The sequence below is a fragment of the Xyrauchen texanus genome, chromosome 49 (assembly GCF_025860055.1).
Source record: "Xyrauchen texanus isolate HMW12.3.18 chromosome 49, RBS_HiC_50CHRs, whole genome shotgun sequence".
NCBI classification, from domain to species: domain Eukaryota; kingdom Metazoa; phylum Chordata; class Actinopteri; order Cypriniformes; family Catostomidae; genus Xyrauchen; species Xyrauchen texanus.
The window spans coordinates 14,018,617-14,036,666 of NC_068324.1; the positions used below are offsets into that span (position 1 = coordinate 14,018,617).

At 38.8% G+C, this 18,050-nt stretch overlaps 1 protein-coding gene across 1 annotated transcript in view; it reads left to right on the top strand.

Moving 5' to 3' along the window:
* Positions 1-18,050, top strand: part of LOC127640055 (AT-rich interactive domain-containing protein 3B-like) — a 45,926-nt gene that overhangs the window by 3,399 nt on the left and 24,477 nt on the right. The window lies entirely within an intron of this gene.

Sequence of the window (18,050 nt, forward strand, 5' to 3'; positions counted from 1 at the left end):
GCTGCAATACAGCATATTTTCATTCTGCTTTGAATGATTCCGAGAGTGCCTGATCATAAAATGAATTCTAAAGAGTCTTTACATGTTCATACACTGTAAACTTGTGCAAAAAAAGGTGTCTTTAGTGGGTGAAACCACTTTAAAGAACTCTCACTCCTTTGGCATACTGAAACACAATGGGTTTGAAAGGGGACTATAAATCCAGTTTTCTCAAGCGCAACAGAAATACAAGTTCTGCAAAATGTGTACAAAAGAAATTGTGCCTCTGATTTATCTATAGGTATTGTATTCTACTTTTTTTGTTTCCATTGAAGCTATTGTCCTTTTCTTCACTTGTTATCAATAGTCTCCTGCTGGGTGCCAAGTTGTCGCCCTCAGACATGGTTCTACACTGTCAGTTAATTTCTCAGTTTGTTCATCTAGTCTTTAGGGAATTCTCTACTGACATAAGGCTTTTGTCCCTGAATATCCCCAAAGTGTGGCATTCTGGCAGACCGCCCAACAGGAGTGTGCTTTCATTCTCTCTTTCTTCTTGCCTTCTCACTTTCCTCCATCGTACCCGTGCTGCTGGTGTCTCTTGGCAGTGTGCTGTAATGCTGTCTTGGCCAGTGACCAGGGTGGAACGCTGTCAGATTGCCATACAAGAGGCAGAGGTGTTACAGGCGCATGCTGTTGGAGAGCTGACCTGCCAGTTTATATCCTGAGATATTACATGATTTACAGGGTTTCCACTGTAATGGGAAACCTGAAAATATCAGGAAATTTAAAAATGGCATTTTCCAGGCTTGGAAAAGTGTTTTTAGTTATGCACTGCTCTAAAAGTTTGATCACCCAAATATTGCTCTTGTGTAGAGAAAAACTGGCTTGCAAAACGTAGTGATGTCTGATTTGTGAGCGAGTCATTTTTTTAATAAAATGGTCGAATCCATTAACAAATCACAATGAATCATTAGCGAATCGGGTTAAATTAAATTTGTTTCTAGTTATGCCAAGATATAGTGATGTTTGGTCTTTGAGCGAATCATTCTTTGAGTCCAATCTGTTTGATGAATTGGTCGAACCTGTTCACAAATCATCCTGAATTAATCTTTAATTAATCAGTTTAAATTAGATTTTTCTAGTTATACTCTGTTCTAACATATTTAGATTGTTAAAAACAGCTCTTGTGTTGAGTGAAACTTTTTTTTAGCAAATCATTCCTTTAGTTGGTTCTTTTCTCTTTTTGGCCTGAATGAATCATTAATGAGTTGGTCTGACTTTGAATGATTTGTAATTTTGATCTAGGCAAACTACTTTTCAGCTAGTCACCTTTTCTGAAGCTTATTTGCCCAAATTGTTTTGTAAAATTCTCTATATATTTCTTATTAAAATCACTTGAAATGGCTACTTTAAGCTTAAACACTTAAAAAAGCTTTAAATACAACAAATCTTTAAATAGAAGAAACAAATCAAATGAAAATATGCATCTGGAACACCTGCTATGAATTTCTCACCTTTTTCACCTCTCAAGAGATTTCATCCCTTCTTATCCTTTAATCACAGACTACTGAAAATGTCATGGTCTTTGAAAATGAATTGGTCAAATGTGTGGAAACCATTTAGATCTTCTAAACTGAGTGCTTGCATATACAATTGGTAAAAATGCAAGTTTAATGTGGTAATTTATTTATGTCCTTTATAGTCAATAATGGTACAACAGTGAAACAGACTGAGAAAAATGTGAGGTTTCCCCTTTAAATTGCCTGCTTCAATCATGATGGGATGAAACCATGTTTCAAAAGATTCAAATGCTGTCTCAGTGGATTTAATGTAGACATTTCCCTATAGTGCTGTCATCCATCTTAGTGGCCCCAGGTCTGAGCTCTTTGTTTGCTCAGCTGCGCTTGAATGATCGATCAATCAGGGAAAAATGGATTGCTCTAATTTCATACGCTCACTATTATGGCTTACTTCTGCCCTTGATATTTGCATGCTTTCAATCAAAGCCCATTTACCCTAATCCATTACACTACAATGAATACCACAACCTATATATCACAACCCCCAAAGTGCCATTTAGCAGTGCGAAGCACGGTTTGTGTTTCCCCCGAATGTAGCTGTCTTTGTTCTGATTGTATTTCTCTCAAAATATCTTACTTGATTTATTGATTACACGCATCAAACACGTTCAAAGCAGTTTTATTTTTGGTGGATGAGTAACAACAAGAATAAAACCTTAAAACTATGGTGATGGTAGGAACGGCTGTATGTTGACAGGCAGGGCTGTGATGTTTCATCACAGCCATGTCATTCATATATGTATATCAATAGATGGTGATAGTCTATAGAGGTTATAGAGGGCTTGTATACTGCTTTTCAAATATAGGCTTGTCCACGTGTATAGGAAACAAAAGGTGAGTGCGCTCTGAAAAGGCTGCCAGTTAGACTCATTTCTAAGAATGAAGGGTTTAATCACTTTAGTGAATGAGCTTTATATTAACTTCATGCTACACAACTGAGTGCATTTTAAGTCTGTAATGAAAATTAAGTAATCGAGAATTTAATTAGATCACTTTTTTGTGTTGTATTCAAAACTTCAGTTTGCTTTCTGAGTTTAGTTACTAATTCACTTCTTTTGACTTTATTCAAGTTTTAGTTCTTTTTCATTTCAATGCAAGCAGTATATGACAAAGAAAAAGAGGCTTTATTTGGGATGGTTTTATAGCTTAAGGGACAACGGGAATTTTTTTCCTTCCCCCACCGTTTTGTCCCACCATCTTTATTTCTGTCCTTTAGTATTTAATGATGCTCTCTGTGGTAACAGTATCAGATTGCAGGTTGGGGGGAAGTGAAGAGACTGGATTGATGGCACTGAGTACATAAAAGTGAACAGATGCCACAAATGGCATTTTCAAATGAGGGTGGGGGATGGCTTTTTGAAGCTTTTCACACTTAAATGGATATGCCTCAGTGAATCAGTAAACACCTTTGGTAAAAGTGCAATGGTCATACGCAAATATGGTGGTCGCGTTTGCTCGTAATCTTTGCAAACAGCAGAATTAATTGGCTGCTTGTAGATAAAGGAAGTCCAGCCCAGTTTTATTTATAATCTCCAAGTTGAAGGGCTTTCAAGTATTGGAGGAGGCCTGTGGTGTACTGCAAAGGCAAAATGCAGTAACTACAGCAATACTGAAACTGAGAAAAGTGGCTTCGAAGTTTAGTGTGGATTTTGTAGTAGCTGAATTTTTCACACTCTGAAGCCTTGTCCACACTAATACGTTTTCGTTGGAAAGCACATCTTTTTCTCTCCGTTTTGGCCTTCCGTCCACACTGAGAATGTGTTTTTGTCTGCGAAAACTGAGCTTTTTTTGAAAACACACTCCAAAGTGGATACATTTGAAAATGCAGTTTTCGCGTTGTAGTGTGGACTGTGAAAAAGGGTGTAAAGCAGTTCAATGAAAAGGAGGAGGCGAGAACTGGCCTTGCGATATAAACAATATTTTAATGATTAAACAATAGACAAACACAACACACATGACGGACATCCATAAACGATCTCTCTCTGGTCGCAACACCATCGGCAATCATCCCTCTCTGAGGCTTAATTAGCCTGATAAGGGACCGGGTGTGTATAATCACGACCCGGCCACGCCCTGTCACATTCCTCCCTCGTTCTCTCAGGCTGGGGAGCCCCCGGCATGACGTACACCCCCCCCTTCTTTCCCTGGGGGAGGGCGTGCCCTAAGCCCTGTCTGCTGGCAGGTCATCCCCGTCTACCTGGATGAGGGAGGGGACAAGGGGAGGGAACAGAAATATAAAAAATGGAGTGGCTACTTCCTGTAACAGTGTAGTACCCCCCCCAAAAAACACTGTAAAATTTAAATGAGAGGGAAAAGGCCAACGCGGATCGGCAGTGAGAGAGAGAGGAGAGAGAGATGGAAAAAAAAAACACTTACTTGCCAGTTCTCCGATACGCCGTAAATTGTTCCTCGGCCACTCCTCCACCCTCTAACAGACGACAGCCGCGCCTCTCCGGGCGGATCGGAGGCAGTCCTCCCGGAACATGCTGCGGCATTCTCGGGGAACAGAAGGGGTCTCCCCCGCCCCTGGCAGTGGTTCTCCCGCTCCAGGCGGTCGGCAACGAGCCCCTCCCCACTCGTGGTCTTTTATTAACTTAAACAAAAGACAAACACACACACGACGGACATGTCCGTACTCTCTCTCTCGTCGCACCACCGTCCGCAATCTGCCTTTATCCCTCTCGTAGGCTTAATTAGCCTGATAAGGGGCCGGGTGTGTATAATCACGACCCGGCCCTGCCTGCGCCCTGTCTCAAAGGGTATATCTGAAAATTATTTATTTGTCATGTGACGCAGTCAAGTGATCTATCCAACCAAAACAATCAAGATGGCGGCCCATGTTATAGTGGCACTGTTGTACTTGATACTCACTTTGATAGTGTTGTTAAAAAATAAATCTTACTTTGTACATCACATTGCGTTCCTTCAAATGTGAAGGGAAGTTTTCTTGGAATTGGAGTTCTGCGACGTAACACGAGGGCAATTGCGTTTCAGACCATACATGCAATGGGGATTTTCCGCGATGAGCAGTTACATGATTTAAGAGTTTTCATACGCTTCAGTGTGGACGAGCAACTTTTGGAAAATTATTGAAAACACTAGTGTGGACGGAGAGCATTTTGAAATGAAATGCCGTTTTCAAATGTATCGGATTAATGTAGATGTAGCCTGAGTATAATTTACATTTATGCATTTGGCAGACACTTTTTTTATCCAAAGCAACTTACAGTGCACTTATTACAGGGACAACCCCCCCAGAGCAACCTGGAGTTAAGTGCCTTGCTCAAGGGCCCAACAGTGGCATCTTGGTGGTGCTGGGGCTTGAACCCCCGACCTTCTGGTCAGTAACCCTGAGCCTCAACCACTGAGCCACCACTGCACCATATAGTTGAGCCAAACCTGTCTGTCACAGGACTGATCATAGTCTAAAGGCCAAAGTATACTTTGGTATTCCCTGGATCTGATCGCCCACACAGAATGTGACGCAAAGTTCGTCATCAGCACAGTCTGCATTCCAAACACGTTTTAATACCCAAATAAAGGAATTTTAAGCAAATACTGTATATTGTGTGTCGTTCACTTGAACTCAGAGCATCACAGAGCCAACCGGAGCAGATATATCCAATATACACCCTGTGCGGATGAGCATGTGAAATGCTTTTCAAGGTCTCTAATGTGCTGCCGATAGCAGAGGCTTGTGCCAAACTCCTGCCAAAATATAGACTTTGATATTGAATGCAATCACTTTAAACAATCGTGTAATGACAAATGTTTCTGGTCATAGCGGTTCATACACGCTGTGTTCATGACACGCATTGACAAAGGGGAGGGACACACGCTTTCATTATATCTGTGGAGTGATGAAATTATGAAACGTAATCTCAGAAGTTTTGCTTCATGAGAATTAAGGGCTTGTGGGTTTACTAAGTTATTTTCTTAACCTGCATGCTGCATTGCTATGTGGGCTTTTATTTTGGCAGTACAGGAAGACTCTTGTTTGTAGTAGAGTTGACAATGGCCTTTTAATGCAGAGAAATGCTCTTATCCACTCTGTCCACCAAAACACGGTGTTATGAGGCTATTTTAGATTTGGATAGGAACTTTTAGCTGCCAAGCATATTTGGAAATACACAAGGCATTTAGTGAATATATAGGCTGTAAATTTAACATGCTCCTCTTATAATCCTCACTAGTGCTTAGCTCATTAGTGCTTTGAGTATTTGTACCACTACAGAAAACAGAGCTGCGTGACAGGTTATTTATTTAATTCATTAATTTGCAAACTTTGCTGCTTGATAATCGCACTACTTCAAATTATTTTAGATTTAGATTTTATTTCTATTAACCCTTCAGCCCTATCTAAAATGTATATTTTTCTAATGCACCATGTAAGAAGGTTCCCTGTATAACTTGCAGTAGTAGATGAGAATTTTTTGTAATATGTTAGCAAAATGGATATTATAACTGAAATATTCTCAAATGAATCAGGTTTGAATCAAATCGAGAGCTTGTGAATCAGAATCGAATCTGCAGCTCTAGATATAGGCATGTAAACTTGCATGAAGTAACATTAATTATTTTTTGTGCCTGAAAGTTTGTAGAGTTGTTATTACTGTTTTGGGCGGATCGGAGGCAGTCCTCTCGGAACATGCTGCGGCATTCTCGGGGAACAGAAGGGGTCTCCCCCGCCCCTGGCAGTGGTTCTCCCGCTCCAGGCGGTCGGCAACGAGCCCCTCCCCACTCGTGGTCTTTTATTAACTTAAACAAAAGACAAACACACACACGACGGACATGTCCGTACTCTCTCTCTCGTCGCACCACCGTCCGCAATCTGCCTTTATCCCTCTCGTAGGCTTAATTAGCCTGATAAGGGGCCGGGTGTGTATAATCACGACCCCGGCCCTGCCTGCGCCCTGTCTCAAAGGGTATATCTGAAAATTATTTATTTGTCATGTGACGCAGTCAAGTGATCTATCCAACCAAAACAATCAAGATGGCGGCCCATGTTATAGTGGCACTGTTGTACTTGATACTCACTTTGATAGTGTTGTTAAAAAATAAATCTTACTTTGTACATCACATTGCGTTCCTTCAAATGTGAAGGGAAGTTTTCTTGGAATTGGAGTTCTAGCGACGTAACACGAGGGCAATTGCGTTTCAGACCATACATGCAATGGGGATTTTCCGCATGAGCAGTTACATGATTTAAGAGTTTTCATACGTTTCAGTGTGGACGAGCAACTTTTGGAAAATTATTGAAAACACTAGTGTGGACGGAGAGCATTTTGAAATGAAATGCCGTTTTCAAATGTATCGGATTAATGTAGATGTAGCCTGAGTATAATTTACATTTACATTTATGCATTTGGCAGACACTTTTTTTATCCAAAGCAACTTACAGTGCACTTATTACAGGGACAACCCCCCGGAGCAACCTGGAGTTAAGTGCCTTGCTCAAGGGCCCAACAGTGGCATCTTGGTGGTGCTGGGGCTTGAACCCCCGACCTTCTGGTCAGTAACCCTGAGCCTCAACCACTGAGCCACCACTGCACCATATAGTTGAGCCAAACCTGTCTGTCACAGGACTGATCATAGTCTAAAGGCCAAAGTATACTTTGGTATTCCCTGGATCTGATCGCCCACACAGAATGTGACGCTAAAGTTCAGTCATCAGCACAGTCTGCATTCCAAACACGTTTTAATACCCAAATAAAGGAATTTTAAGCAAATACTGTATATTGTGTGTCGTTCACTTGAACTCAGAGCATCACAGAGCCAACCGGAGCAGATATATCCAATATACACCCTGTGCGGATGAGCATGTGAAATGCTTTTCAAGGTCTCTAATGTGCGCGCCGATAGCAGAGGCTTGTGCCAAACTCCTGCCAAAATATAGACTTTGATATTGAATGCAATCACTTTAAACAATCGTGTAATGACAAATGTTTCTGGTCATAGCGGTTCATACACGCTGTGTTCATGACACGCATTGACAAAGGGGAGGGGACACACGCTTTCATTATATCTGTGGAGTGATGAAATTATGAAACGTAATCTCAGAAGTTTTGCTTCATGAGAATTAAGGGCTTGTGGGTTTACTAAGTTATTTTCTTAACCTGCATGCTGCATTGCTATGTGGGCTTTTATTTTGGCAGTACAGGAAGACTCTTGTTTGTAGTAGAGTTGACAATGGCCTTTTAATGCAGAGAAATGCTCTTATCCACTCTGTCCACCAAAACACGGTGTTATGAGGCTATTTTAGATTTGGATAGGAACTTTTAGCGGCCAAGCATATTTGGAAATACACAAGGCATTTAGTGAATATATAGCGCTGTAAATTTAACATGCTCCTCTTATAATCCTCACTAGTGCTTAGCTCATTAGTGCTTTGAGTATTTGTACCACTACAGAAAACAGAGCTGCGCGACAGGTTATTTATTTAATTCATTAATTTGCAAACTTTGCTGCTTGATAATCGCACTACTTCAAATTATTTTAGATTTAGATTTTATTTCTATTAACCCTTCAGCCCTATCTAAAATGTATATTTTTCTAATGCACCATGTAAGAAGGTTCCCTGTATAACTTGCAGTAGTAGATGGGAATTTTTTGTAATATGTTAGCAAAATGGATATTATAACTGAAATATTCTCAAATGAATCAGGTTTGAATCAAATCGAGAGCTTGTGAATCAGAATCGAATCTGCAGCTCTAGATATAGGCATGTAAACTTGCATGAAGTAACATTAATTATTTTTTGTGCCTGAAAGTTTGTAGAGTTGTTATTACTGTTTTGAGGTCACTAGTCATGAATTCAATGCATCATCTCTACATATAACTCAAAGGGGATGGGTTAAATGGTTGCGTTAAACTTTTCATTGAACACATGGCTGAGGCTAGTCAGAATAGTTCAGCACACTTTATAGTTGAATCATCAGTGTTTTTCGCAGTAGCTGTAACAATGCCCTTTTTAGGGAGCTCGGCATGGGAATCTGGGGTGACTAATGTCATTTTAATCAGGCTCAGTTGATGCTGGTGCTCGCATTTGCCTTGAGTTATGACCACAGTTAGCCTCCCATAAGGTAAGTATGATATAGTCATCAAAGGCATTGGGCCTTCAAGAACATGCCCCTACTTATTTATTTGATACTATGGTTGCCAGAACAAATATATAACTGCAATAGCTAAATCTGTTTGCCAAGTAGCTAGTTATTATTTAAGAACTGAATATTCATTTGGATATTATTCCAAGTTCTTCTTTGAAGTGTCCAATTGCATTGTAGCTACCCAACAGTTGATCAAAAATAAATTATGGGTTATTTTTTGTCTCATATGTGGTTACTATGGCAAGAGTGTTGCAGACAAATAAAGAAAAAGACAACTGCTTTTTGAAGTTATTTTGCTCATTCGATCAGCATGCCTACGAATGGAAAATGGTTTCTGCCCTTAAGTATGTTTCAGGTTATTCAGAACTGGATGAACATCAGCTTTCAGAAATTTGTTCTTGGGTTTGGTGAACAATCACATTTGTCAAACACTGTTGCATTATTAAACCGTCACTGTCACCTTGACAACATTTCACCCCATGCCAGCAATACAACGCAGCCAGTAGCAATCAATTATTTTATATCAACTTGCCTTTGCAGTGGAATTCTTTTCCAAATATATTATTGATGCCCTGACAACCTTGCACTTCTGCATTTGCAACAAATGTTAGTAAGACATCTGGTGTACGTTATTAGTTCACTATAACTTATTTCTCTTATGTGTTCTATTGCTTGTCTGAGAGTTAATGTCCTTGAAAGGTCTGCTGATCTTGCACCGGTAGCTTTTTCCTGGCTTGGTGGTCCATCTTGATGGAGAGGTTTCATTGGGCGTTACTGTTGGACAGCTCTCCTGGGTCCTATGATGATGTGATCGCTGGCGTCAGCTCGGAGTGCAACCATCTGTGAGATAGATCAATGGCTATTCAATTATCATGGTCTTCACACTGTCTACTCTTAAGAATATAATTTGCCCTGATCTTCAAGGGTTAGCTCACTTAAAAATGTAACATTTACTCACGTCCATGTCATTCCAAATGATTTGTTCCTCTTCGCTTAAAATGGAAGTGAATGGGGCCTGTCCATAAACATTAAAATACACATTGTTTCAAAGTATAGTCACAAGACATAAACATTATATGTGTGAAAGTGATTTTAGTTTGATAAAATCTACATAGTGTAGTTGCTTACAGTGTTAACTGCGTTATGTCTTAATGGCACAAAGTTGTAATATTGGATATAACGTTACACAGATATAGGTTATTATGTGATTTTAGCAAACTAAAATCATATTAACATGAATGTTTACATCTTGTGGCTATATTTTTTTAAATGCTGTGTATTAAAATATTTATGGACTGTACTGTAACCTTGAGTGTTTTTTTTTCTTTTAAAGTGGATGGTGACCAGAGTCTGTTAAGTAGTTCTTCAAAGTAGCTCATATGAATCATGCACTATATTCCTAGTCTGCTACATCCATATAATAGCTTTACATGAGGAACGGACTGTAATTTAAGTTATTACTTAATTTAACTTGCTTGACAGCCATAGATCACCATTCACTTTCATTGTATGAAAAGGAGCAGAATGGACATATAACATTAAATAACTCCTTTATGTGTTCCATGGATGAAAGAAAAAAAAAGTTTTAAATGACACAAGGGTGAATGTATAATGACAGATTCTTCCTTGAAGAATGTCATACCGACTGACCAATTTTGTGTTAAAACTAGATTTATTTCAACAGCATTGCAAACCATTAAATGTAGCTGTTTTATAGCTGTGTTTTGGTGCCATGTCGCACATCCCGTTTTCAGTAGTGTAGTGTGAACCCTTTCGTTGGGTGGTAACTCTAGCCCTTTAATATGAGGCATTTGATAGTAAAAGCCTTTAAAGGCCAGAGGCAAGAATGTGAGTTTGATGAGGGGCTGGTATCTGCGTCTAGTTTGTCCAGCCCCACCCAGATGAAACATTCCAAGTAGAATTAGAGTTTCTTTTCTTAAAATGGTGATAATTCCCATTTGGGGCGTGTTCTTAAAGGGAGAATAGGGGGAGTGTTTTAGTAGCAGTTATCCTATGATTTGTGACCTTTTCTAGTCCATTTCACTAAATGTAACAGAAGCAAGTAATGGGAATGGTAATCAGGCAGAAAGGTATATGAGGAGGGGAGTGGGGTGTTGTCTTATTTGTCTGTCCATTTCCTTTCCCTCTTAAAAAGTGTAGAATGTTTGTCCCCAGCCCCCTACCCCATCAAAACCTGTCCTGACTCGCTTGAGATTTTCACCTTGTTTTCTTTTTTACCAAAAGCAGCTAAAGGCTTTATCATCACCCTGTATCTATTTATCAGTGTCACTAGAATGTGGAATTTCACACACACTTAAGAAGTTTATTTATTTGGCAGATGCATTTATCCAAAGCGACTTACAAAAGAGGAATAATACATAATAAGCAATTCATCTTAAGGAGACAATGGTATGAAAAATGCTGCATCACAAAGTTTCTAGCATCCGAATAGTAGTATCCAAGACTAGATTTGAGTGCAACAAGAATATATATATATTTTTTTTTATGAGTGAATGTTAAGTGTTCATGGAAAAGTGAGTCTGCTTCATGGATGGAGCTGGGAAGGTCATTCCACCAACGTGGTACAGTGAAACCGAAAGTCCGGTGCCTCTTTGTGTTGGTACAACAAGTTGCTGCTCATTAGCCGACCGCAAGCTCTGCAGAAATGATTTTAGGTATGCTGGAGCAAACCCAGTGACTGTTCTGTATGCCATCATCAGAGCCTTGAATTTGATACGTGCATCAACCAGCAGCCAGTGAAGAGAGACTAGGAGTGGTGTAAAATGCGCTCTCATGCCGCTGCATTCTGGATCATTTGCAGGGGCCTAGTTGCACATGCAGGAAGGCCTGCAATGAGAGCGTTAAAGTAGTCCAGTCTTGTTATGACAAGTGACAGAACAAGAAGTTGTGTGGATGTTCAGAGAGGAAGGGTCTTATTTTCCAAATATTGTAGTGTAAATCTACATGATCGTGCTGTCTTAATACCCACAAATGGGTTATGCCTAACAATTCTTAACCTCCTTATAAACAACCTGTGTAGGCTGATTGAATTGAAGTGATTTTTATTTATTTTAAAAGGCATTGTATTTTTAGTTTGTGGACTACAATTGACTTCAATTGTGTGTGATTTTTTTCTTTAAATACATGGAATTGTGTTTTCTCATGTAGCACCCAATAAGGGTAAGATAATGGATGTGAACCCTGCCTCAGGCCTCTGCAGGATGTTCAAGGAGCTGGACAAGCAGTTACAGGTTTGTCTTTGGCCTTTTAAATCTGTTTTGGTTCCTCTCAGCTATGTGCCATTTGTGTTGTCAGAGGGTAATATCACCAATGAGTACTAATAAAGGTACTTTGTTTTGTTTTTTATACCCCTACTTAAACTTCACATTATGTTTTCACTGCCCTTGTATACTTAATGGTTCTCTGTGGTTTTGTTTCAGTAGCCAGATTTTACATTAGACATCAAGTCCATAATACCAGAAGGGTTATTTTACAGAAGTTAACAAAAATGTCCTTTAAAAATCAAACAATCAAATGTATTAATGTTACCGTAAACTGTATAGGCCCAACAATGTGCAAAATGATTAACATGACATAGGCAAAATATGACAGTTGTCAAATTGCGTCTCTTTAATTTCTATATCTTCTTGCTCTCGGCTGCCAATAATTCACTGTACGTTTTCATAGGCAGTTATAATCATGCTACATCGGGCTTTTACATAGTTGAGCCAGTTTTACAGTCTTTATCTCTCTGTCCAAGTGTACAGCCAAATCCTGACTGATGATGATCAATTCTTGACTTATTAGTGCTCAGATTTGATCACAATTTGTGGGCTTTTGTTTGTCCACTTGCCTTTTGAGGATTGACCACAGGTTCTCTATGGGATTAAGATCCGGAGAGTTGCCTGGCCACGGATCCAAAATTTTAATGTAATGATCTCCGAGCCACTTCATTATCACTCTTGCCTTGTGCCGTGGTGCTCCATCATGCTGGAAAATGCATGGATTATCTCCAAATTGCTCCTGGATCGTTGGGAGAAGTTGCTCTTGCAGGACGTTTTGATACCATTCTTTATTCATTTAGTCAGTGTTTTTGAGCAGAATTGTGAGAGAGCCCACTCCCTTGGATGAAAAGCAACCCCACACATGGATGGTCTCAGGATGCTTCACTGTTGGCACGACACAGGACTCATGGTAGCATTCACCTATTCTTCTCTGGACTATCGGTTTTCCAGATGTCCCAAACAGTCGGAAGGGGGCTTCATCAGAGAAAATATCTTTGTACCAGTCTTCTTCTGTCCAATCCTTGTACTTCCTGCAGATTTCAGTCTGTCCTTGATGTTTTTCTTGGAGAGAAGTGGCTTCTTTGCTGCCCTTCTTGACACCAGGCCATTGCCCAAAAGTCTTTGCCTCACTGTGCATGTAGATGCACTCACAGCAACCTGCTGCCAATACTGAGCAATCTCTGCACTGGTGGTGACACGATTCCGTAGCTGACTCCTCAGGAGGAGACGTCCTGGCGCTTGCTGGACACTCTGGTACGTCCTAAAGCCTTCTTCACTGCCGTTGAACCTCTCTCCTTGAAGTTTTTGATAGATTGATTTCACCTGACTAGTACTCATTCACACTTTCCCAGGTGCTGCTGATATGATGGCTGTTCATTTTGTGCCAGGACTAAAAAAAAAAATGTGAAATTTGGGTTTTTGTGATAAAGTTCATTTTTTGGCCAATGAAGCTTTTTGCTTCATGGCCTATTTATTTTGCTTTCCGATCTATGTATCATAGTTGCATTTTATTATTTGCATATAGCGTTGTTTTTTTCCTGCTTTCTCTGACCTTATCAGAACAAACCTGCAACCAATTGTTCTGTCACATGACCCACCGAACAACATTTATAATATGTTTGTACAGATTGCTTATTGTACAGACTTTTTCCACAATAGACTTCACAATACTTCTGCTGTATTGGCTTTCTGTGGAGGACTCCAGGAGCGGCTAACCACACACCTTTAAAATATCACTTAGCTTAGCATGGCATTCCACTATGAACTTAATGGATCCATTACAAATTCCCAGGGATAAAAGTACCCAATCTACTCCCTCCCCCCAACTTCCCAGCCTCAGTTGGTCCTGGCACAGCAAGGAGCCGAATAAAAGATACCATGACTTTTGGCAGCGCAGGCCCAATTATTTGGATTAAAGATTTCAGACCCTCCCCTGTGGTGCTTTGAGGTCGATTTCAATGGTGTTGCCCATGAGCAGCTGTGAAGCTGTTGGAAATCGAGGGTCTGGGGAGGGTCTGAAATCGAATGGCCGTATGGAGCCTGGGCATTTATTTATTTTTTGCCTAGAAAGGGAAATTCTTTTAAAGCTGAAGTATCTAATTTCTGTACCACCAAACAGAATTCCAAAAATAAACGTTGTTTTCAAAACAGCTTTCTGAATATGCACCCCGTCTACCGTTGGTGACATTCCCGCCCCAACTCACATCATTGGTTGAGCAACGTTGTTGGGGCGGCCCTAAGCGGGTCACTCTAAACAAACACAGGAGTTTCAAAGTGCCAGAGAAAAAGAATGCTTACAGTATTTGAGAAAATGTACCTATGAATGTCTTATAGTTGTCTCTGCATTTTAGGATGGGATAGGAGAAAGGATTTTACACAGAAGTTACTTTAATGATTCAGATTCAATTTTTTGTTCATTGTAATTTTTTTTTAAAGCAATCAAAGTCTCCACAATGAATTACACTAATACAAATAATTATAACCTAACCAGTATTTACACTTTTAATTAATTTGTTCTTTAAAAGTATAACCCAAAACAAAGATCTCACATTGTGGACATCAAATTGTGAAAGGATTTAATGCCAAAGAGTTACATTTTAAGTAACATTCTTTAAGTCAAGAGTCTTGGAGAAGTATACTGTATATATTTTCCATAAAATTAATAACATTTTTGTTGACTATGCACAATATTATGTCTTGTAAAGCTGAATGTTCACCTTCAGAGGTTAGTGATGAATAAATTAGTTATTGTGTTTAAAAAAGAATCTGTATTGTATTGGCCACAATAAAAACTGATTTTGATTACTTGTAGAAAGTTATATCGTGTGGGCTAAAAAGGAAAAATTGTCTTGACTGCACAATCTGTAACTTATCAAAATGCACTTACTACCCATTCCTATCAGTACACTGGTATATTTACCTTGACTCCCAGAGAGGTCTGGTTGATAGACAAGGTTACTGTTTCATCTCAGTAGAAGAATCCCATCTACGTGTTGATAGCACTTGGAAAAAGCCCACCCTGTCATAGCATTAGTGCCTGTTGACGTAATGTCTCTCACCACACTGATTTCTCAATGGTAGATTGTATTCACATTAGAGTATCACCTTCAGGGTCTCAGTGTCGGGATTGATAGGCCTTCATTTACATTACAATTCTCCATATTACTTGCCTATATCAGTTCCTAATTAGTTGTTGTCAGTTCCATATACAATACAGCAGTGGTTCTCAACCTTTTTGACTCCAAGGCCCCTCAGCGTCCAAGACCATATTTGAAGGCCCCCTTGCCTGAAACTAGACATGTCTGATTAAAATAATTAATCATGGATAATTTTTTATTCTAGAAGTTTCAGAAAGAGTCTGTTTACAATTTGTGTGCATACATCTTAAGTATGTCGGATTATTTTAATATTTATTATTTTAAATTAATTTAAATTAAGTCATAGTGTGCCCCCTCAGTGAGTCCCATTTCCTTAGTTGAGCACCACTGCAATACAATACAGTTCTGCCCATATACATGAGCAAATCTTGTGCTTGTCCCTTCAACACAAGTAATTATTTGCCATGGTCAGATAGGGTGGTTTCTGTTGAATTAATTTGGGGGAAGGGGCTTTTCATTTCCTTTGGATGACCCAGATGGTCATCTGCTTCCTCTTCTCAGCTAATTTGGCCACTAGCCAATCAGTCCTCCCTTAATATGATTAGTAAGGCCAAACCCTGACCCGTAAGCCTGATAAAAGCTTGCACAGTTCGTAAATGTCTTCAATATAGGATAATGCTTAGAGTTCTGATCGTATGCCATTCCTTTTAGCTTGGAACAATTTCCGAACAAAGTTTGTAGAGATTGGCGAAGTTAGGCTTTTGCTGTTTTATTATCCTTGTGGTATAGAGATTCATCACAATTCTTTTAATTAATGGAAATCAGTATTGTAGACCAATAATCATTTTTTTATACTGATAATCACACTTTACTAATATATATTGTAATATAATATGAACTGTCGGTACTTTATCTAAATAGGGTCTGCCGACATCTAAATGTGTATAAAATATGTTAATATTTTTTTATGTTTAGAGCACAAATTATTGGGTCTACCAATATAGGCAGTTTGGTGGCATATCAAAATGTTTGTATTAAAGGGGTCATGAAATTCTCTTTTTTTTATAGTTTCATTATCTTCCCTGAGGTCCACTGATAATGTGAGTAAAATGTTTTACCAAAACAGTCATAATTTCGTAATATATGATAATTTTCCACTGTCTCTGACAATCTTACTGATAGCGCTATTTTTGCTTCAGCTCCTCCTTTAAACTTCAATGTAAATGCCCTCTATAATGATTGGCTAACAGCGTGCAGACCCTCAAATTCAGCCATTTTTTAAACTTAATCAGAAGAGAATAAACAAGCACCAAAGCATTAGAAATGTACATTTCACGATTTACACACAACGCACATCCAACACATTGCATCTGGATATATTACACTATTAATCTCATGCACAACTGTTAACACTCATACCCTGTCTACCGGACATTATAATCAATGATGCTGTCTACCATGGAAGTGTGCGTGCATCCTCCAACAGTAATCAAACAGGTGTCCTGTTCTATTTTGCGCTGGTGCTACTATTCCCAACAACACGAAGAAATGCTTCAGAAAGTTTGTGTCAATGAGCCCTGTGTAGAAAAAAGCATGACATTTGAAATATTAATTACAATGGAACAGTTTACTTAAGTTTTTTATCAAGTGCAATAGTGTTTTTAACTGTCCCATATGCTTCAGGGACAATTCCTTGTCAAAGATTTGTTTTATGACTGCTTCACAAAATGCACACATCCAGTTTATCATCCTGCACTAAGGTGCACATCGCCAACAATTAAAAATAGCACTGATAGGCAAAAGAACAGATTGGTGAGCAGTTTAAGCAACAAAGCAACAAGAGCCACAGCAGCTGATGAAACGCATCATCTTTTCAGAGATGAAACTTGACACCACGTTTTTTAAAAGTGTGCCAGAGAAATGACAATAGTCAAAGACGTCTGTGTAGTACGTTTATATACAAAAAATAAAAACGTGTTTTAAAAAACTTGAACACAAGCCTAAAAGGACATTCTCAAAATACAATGGCTGTAGTTCATCCCGCATTGTATTACAGGCATAATTTGGGTCTCTTTTGAAAGGAGACACTTGGAAGTTAAAATCAATAAAAGTCTTGAAAATAAATAGTTAGAAAAGCTCACATTTATTGTAAAGTGATCAGCTTTAAATGAAATAATATATGAAATAATATATTCAACACTGACCTTGTTGATGCATAGAAACATAATGGAGCGAAGCCACAAGTCTGATAATGTTCTGTTTCAAATTTGATAATGCAAATAGCGTTAGCCGCTAGCATTAGCGACTAAATATAGAATTGTAAACATTGTGAAATAAAAACGATCTTGTCCATATATATTACTTCCAATCATAATCACATTGATATAGCAGCACTTTTAATAATCTCATGTGGATTCCAATCATATAATGAGGCAGAAAGCAGATGATAGCAGTTAGCTCTTGTGCAATTACAGCTACAGAACTGTCAGTGATTATATACAAATAGCAGAGACTGCAAGGAAACAATAGACAAACCATATATTTTTGCAATCGTCTGTTTGTTTACAATAAGTCTCAGCAGTCAACTGATTCATTTTATGCTTGATACATAATTTATCCTACTATGGTATGGGATGGGGAAGTCCCTGTCATGTGGGTACTGAGGTAGGTATGACGTTATAACTGCCTCTTTATGTTGACTATTGTGGACAGAGAAATGAACTTGTGCACCTTTTAGCTTTGTGGAGGTTTGGAAATCAACTTATGAAAGAATTACAGTGTCAGCAGATCATATCGCATAATTTATTGGAAAATTTACATAAATAATAAATCTTTTTTTAATTACTCATCAGTAACATTTGTGAAACATTGGCTAAATATAAAAGCTGAAGTATTAGACCTTTCTTATGATGTATAGTTTGTTACGATTAAATAAGTATTGAATGTTAATAACATACTGTTAATGCAAACAATACTGATCATAAGATCGCCGGTGATACCTGC